Source organism: Pelodiscus sinensis, chromosome 24 (assembly GCF_052426305.1).
Source record: "Pelodiscus sinensis isolate ZL-2025 chromosome 24, ASM5242630v1, whole genome shotgun sequence".
Taxonomy (NCBI): domain Eukaryota; kingdom Metazoa; phylum Chordata; order Testudines; family Trionychidae; genus Pelodiscus; species Pelodiscus sinensis.
In genome coordinates, this window is record NC_143075.1 from 10,350,881 (window position 1) to 10,357,045 (window position 6,165).

Genomic DNA, 6,165 nt, shown 5'->3' on the forward strand with positions numbered 1-6,165 from the left:
GCATTGAGATTCTTCATTAAGACAAGCAATCTAAAACCTCAGATTTAAAAAACGGAACCATGAAGTGAGCAGAAGTCAGATAGGAGTGGGAAGACTTGTGGTGGTCTACTCACTTTCTGTTAATAGCCAAAAGTAGCTGGTGGTTTCTGCTAAAATGAGGCTCTAGAAACTGATTTAGATCCCAACTATGTTATGACTTTAAACAAAACTAGAAACTGGTTGCAGCATGGTTGAGTTGTAGTGTAGCAGGGCCTGAAACAATAGCTGTGATGTGATTTTTATCTCACGTGATGTTAACCTGACTTCACTTATCTCTTTCACTTTGGACTAATTGGTCCATTTGCCATTATGAGGATTAGAAACCAAGACTAGAGCTGCACAATAAATATTGTAGTCACAGGTGTGTCTTGCCCTGCGTCATTCCCTGATCTGGCACTAACTCATTTCAAATTTGTGCAGTTGGTTTTTTACAGTTTCCTAGAAATTGGACTAAAAATTAGGTCCTATCCATTAAAAAAAAATTAATTGTAGCTAAGTCAGGATTCAGCAAATAAGTGTCTTCTGACTACATGTGCAACATACTCCGTAGTTATTTTTTAATGCTAAAATTCTGTACTAGAAGGTGCATTAATGCAGTATTGATACAAGATACTGCACATTTGCTCAATCCAATACCCTGAAAGCGAACAGTAGGTACTAGTAAACTTCTTTGGGCTGGTAGAGTGGAGAAAATTTAAAGGCTTATCTATACTACAATATGTTTGCGTTATAACCCGTGCCTGTAAAATACCTTATGTCTACAGACTAGGGATGTAGTTGACTAACAGATAAAGCCAGGCTTATCAGTCAGTCAAGTTCACTACTCGCATTCTCCCTCCCCCTCTCCCTCTGTATTAGAGGCAGCAAGGGGGGAGCTGGCTTAAAAGCCAGTCCCCCCCAGCATCATCTCCGTGGAGGCAACAGTACCCGGGGGGGGGGGGGGGGGGTCCCTCTGTCCATGGTGGGCCCAAGCTCGCTGCAGGCAGGGGCTGCTCCATATCCCGCAGAGCAGCTCCTGTCTGTAGGGGGTCCCAGCAGTGAGCTGGGACCCCCTGTGTTCAGGGGCTACTGGACCCATCATGAGCTGGGACTGAGCAAGTCCACCTCAGCCCCTGCCTGCCTGGCTCTTACTACATTTAAACTGCAGAGCTGCAGCTGGGGGTGGGGGGGCATATAGCTCCTGGACCCAGCACGAGCTGGGACTGAGGCTTCCTCCCTTATCAACTAATCTTTTAGTCGTTAGAAATTCTATTGACTACACGATTAGCTAATTATTCACTTCCTAACATCCGTACTACAGACTGCTTGCAATGCTAGTACTGGTATTACTTTCTCTACCTCTACAATGCTCTACCTTTGCAACATCAGTGGAAACAATAACTGATGGTGCAACTTCTTCACCCTTCACAATTTGCCCTCTGGGTGCAGTCTCGTGGTGTCCATGTTTAGAGCACCGCCTGGTCACTTGTGAAGTGTGCTTAATGATTTCCATAAAAGCCCAAAAACGTATGGCGCAGCACTCAGCTGTATTGTGATCTGCCTAGTGTCCCTCATCTTCTCCTGCTTAGTCGCGACAGGTCTGAGTAATACATGAGATGGTTATTTAGCTGCTCTTGACTTAGGCTATGTCTAGACTACATCCCTCTTTCAAAAGAGGGATGTAAATTAGACATCGAAATAGCAAATGAAGCCGGGATTTGAATTTCTCGTGCTTCATTTGCATAATCGCATCACGGCGTTTTTTCAAAAAACGCTATTTCAAAGTGAAACCGCAGTCTAGACCTGGTTCTTTCGAAAAGAAAAGCCTTTTTTGAAAGATCCTGTAATCCTCATTTTTTTGAGTACAGGATCTTTCAAAAAAGGCTTTTCTTTTCGAAAGAACCAAGTCTAGACCGCGGTTTCACTTTTGAAATAGCGTTTTTTGAAAAAATGCCATCATGCGATTATGCAAATGAAGCACAGGAAATTCAAATCTCGGCTTCATTTGCAATTTCGATATTTCTAATTTACATCCCTCTTTCGAAAGAGGGATGTAGTTTAGATGTACCTTTAATGTAGAACCCACAAAGATACAGTTGGATTTTTGCACTGTTTTGTCCCAGAAAAACTTTTTCTTATTCGTTTCTGTGGGGATTCACCTGAAGAATGCAAATGGAAAAACAATTGTTAGTTGTACAGGCCACACCCACTTTCAAAGACCATACTTTGAGAGTTGCCATGACAGTTTGTGAACTGCCTCAGCGGTGTTTCCTATGCTCCTGAAATCTGACACATGGTAAATGTAACAAAGCTACCCCATGCCCTCAGATAAATCCACGTGCCTCCCACGGCAGGCCAGCTCCCATTTGTTGTCCTTTCTCTGTCGTCTTCCCCGATTATAGAACTTAACACTTCTTTTTTGTGGGGGAGGGAAGGCATTTGCATTTGGGGGCAGGGGCAATTAGACTACATGGAGTGATGCAAATGATTCCTCTCTACATTTTAGAAAGAAACCAACCAAGTTCAGATGCTGTTTTGTTTCATCATCCTATGGCTCTTTAGTGTTCTACTTCCAATCTTTGCCTTTCTCAATTTCTGCTTTTGTCAGACCCCTATCCACAAGGCAGTTTTCATCTACCAGTCATCTACTAGGAAATCATTGATCCAGTTCTTCCATTTTGCACTTCTTACAGTAGTTGATTGTTCAACTTCATCCATGGTCACTTACCACTGTTCATAACACAAAAACAGTCTGTCTACTGCTATTAAGTGCTTGGTAGCCAAGCTATCACTGGCACTTGACAGGTGGGAGGGCTTGTATTTTAGGGAGAGGTGTGGGGATTTAATGAAATCTATTTGGTCTTTAGTAGACTAATTTTGAGTTATTCATTATGTGATATAACATGGGATGCGTGCATATAATTATAAATTCCTGAAATTGAAATATAAAGAATGTACATTAACAGTATTTACAAATGGAACTGTCTAAGAATGGTACTTCACCAGAATTCAGTTGTATTGAAGTATAATCTTAATATTTAATGATCAGTGTTTACATTGTTTTTGCTTTAAATGAATTTAGCACATTTCCAGCCCTGTGGTGTTTGTAAATTTCATCTATATCAAAATCCTTTGTTCTGATTACTTTCCAAATGAATAAACAGATGCTATTTGCTATGAAAGGGGAAGGAAGACAGTTTAATTTGATCAAGAGTTTGAAGAGAAGAAATGTCAGGATATAAAACTATATTTACCTGATTTTTTTTTAAAAGTAACTACCAAGACTTATTCCACTGTATTTCCTATATGCAAACCAGCGTGGTTTTTTTTTTTTTTTTTTTTTTTTTTTTTAAATCGCGGGTAGAGCAAAAGATCATTTGGAGTGAAAAAAAATGTAAGTTCTGGTTTTCTCTTGAAAGGAACGGCTTTTCTAACGCTGTAATTTTCCAGTGATTTAGAGAGGACTGGGGACTGGAAAAAAAAGTCTTTACAAATTGAGAGAGATTGCGGGAGGGGGCGAGATCATAAAAGAAATACAGCAGTAGCATTGCTGTGCCGTTCTCAGCTATATAGAATTATAAGGGATGTCACTCATTTCAGGTCAAAATTTATTTCCCTCCAGTACAAACCCGGTGGTGGTTCCTTACAAGTGAACTGTAAAGTGACATCAGAAACGCTGAGTCTTTGAAGTCTGGTTCTAAAAAGACTTGACAAATCTAAATAAATAAAATAAAACACCTTGAATACACTGTTTTTTAGTTTGGACCTGGACTTGACCACTTTTAAGAGCCATTATCACTAAGGGAGCTAAGCAGCATCAGGGAATTCCAAAAGTTGTATGTCTAACTCCTGTTGATAGAACTTGAATGATGAATGTAGCTGTAACTTTGCTTCTGTCATCAGTCTCATTTTCCCTTTCCGTGCTACACTTAACTAGTACCAGAGCAGGAAGAAGAACAAGATGATGATGCCTTACTCACACTTCTCACTATTGCTGGCTTTTCCCTCCCACAGATGTACCTTCTTTCGGATCCCCCTTCTATTATATGGGAGGACACCAAACCATACTAAGGGTCATCCATGTGGGCTCATTATCCCCTGTACTCCAAGGGAAACCATTCTGCAGGGTGCTTCGTTTCCCCTTGTGCACAGGAAGGCTTTTGAGAGAAGGGTCAGGATGGCTGGTTGGTGTATAGGCCAGACTCCCCTGGCAGCTGCCGTGGAGGTTATGGTGGCTCTAATGCTGTAGCCATTACAGCATAGCCCCACTTTTGCACTAGCCCCACAGAATTACTATGTACACGGTCTGTTTTACTTGCACTGTTCCCTGAGGTACAGATGATGTATCACACTCTTCACTCCTGAATACTAATACAGATACGTACAGACTAAGGGTATGTCTACACAGCAAAGTTATTTCAAAATAACAGCCCTTATTTCAAAATAACTTTCCTAGTGTCTACACAGCCAAACTGCTATTTCGAAATAAAATCAAAATAGCGGAGCGCTTATTTTGAATTTGTTAAACCTCATTCTACAAGGAATAGCGCCAAATTCGAAATAGCTATTTTGAAATAAGTGCTGTGTAGACACTTATTTTGAAATAGGGGGTCTCCAGCCTTCCCAGGGTGCCCTGGTGGCCACTCCAGCCTCAACCAAGCACACTCCTCTTCTTTCCCCTCCATCCCTGGAGCCCTTAAAGGGGTAGACTCTGGCCACAGTGCCTGCACCAGCTCCAAGCCTACCAGCCCAGAGCCAGCAGTCACTGCCACTGACCCCGTGACCCCACAACAGGAGCCAGCAAGCCACTGGCAGCCATCCCTCCACCGCTCCCCAGGAGTTGTCTGCCAGCTTCCAGGATCCTGCCAGGGCCCAGAGAAGGCGGGCACCTTCCTGGTCCAGGGCGGAGATCATGGACCTTATTCAGGTTTGGGGGGGATGCCTCCAATGTCCATGATCTCCACACTAGATGGAGGAACGCAGCCATCTATGGCAGGATAGCTGCCAGCCTGGCCACCGAAGGTTACATGCGAACCGAGGAGCAGGTTTGCATGAAAATCAAGTTGGTCCAGTGAGACCTCCACCCCTGAGCTTCCCCTCCCCCTTCTTCCCCTTGCTTCTCCCTTCCAGGTTTCTCCCCCTCCCCTCTCTCACCCTCTCTTCTCCCTTCTCCCACCTCCTTTCACCTGTCTCTCATTCCCCTCCCCCCCCCCAGTTTTGTTAAAGACTGTTTGCATTTATAAAAAAACGTTTTATTTTACATCAGGAAGGAGGGCTGGGTGGGGAGTGGAAGGACGTGAAGGAGGAATGAGGCACAAGCCCTTGGTGGAGCAGACCAGGGAGGCTCTTAGTGCTCCTCAGGGTGGAAGCTCTCCCGCAGGGCCTCCTGGATACTGACAGCCCCCTGATGGACCTCCCTAACCCTCACCCCAATGGACCTCCCGGATGGCAGCCTGCAGAAAGTGCAGCCAGGCTTGCAGCAATGCATCCAAGAGAAGTACCAGAGTGCCCGGGGGCAGCTCCGGCTCCATGTTGTAGAGTGCTGTGGTGTCCCTGGTGAGGGCAAGCAGAGCACGCAGAGACAAAATGCTTTGCTGTTCTTTGAGGTAGGCAAGCAAGCAGGGAACCCTGAGATCTGGCTGTTGGAGGGGTCCCTTTAAGTACAGGCCTCAGATAGTCTCAGGCAGCAGCCACACAAAGTAACTCCTGACCTGATGCCCTGTCAGACCTGGTTCCGGCCAGCCTTAAATGTGATTCAGCATCCACTCAGTGTGGACACGCTATTTCAAAATAGCAAAATGCTATTTCTAAATGCATTTTGTGTGTAGATGCGTTATTTTGAAATAAGGCTTTAGTGTAGACATACACTAACACAGCCACCCCTCTGAGAGTCTCAGGGTATGTCTACACTAGCTCGTTAATTCGAGTTTGGTAGGCAAATCAGGCAACCGGAGTTGCAAATGAAGGCCGGGATTTAAATATCCCGGGCTTTATTTGCATGTTCCCGTCCGGTCGCCATTTTGAAATTTCATTAGCCCGTAGTAACTGCTGCGCAGCTACACGTGGCAGTGAAATGGTAATTCGAACTAAGAGCTTAGTTCGAATTAACTGTTGCTCATGGAATGAGGAGTAACAGTTAATTCGAAC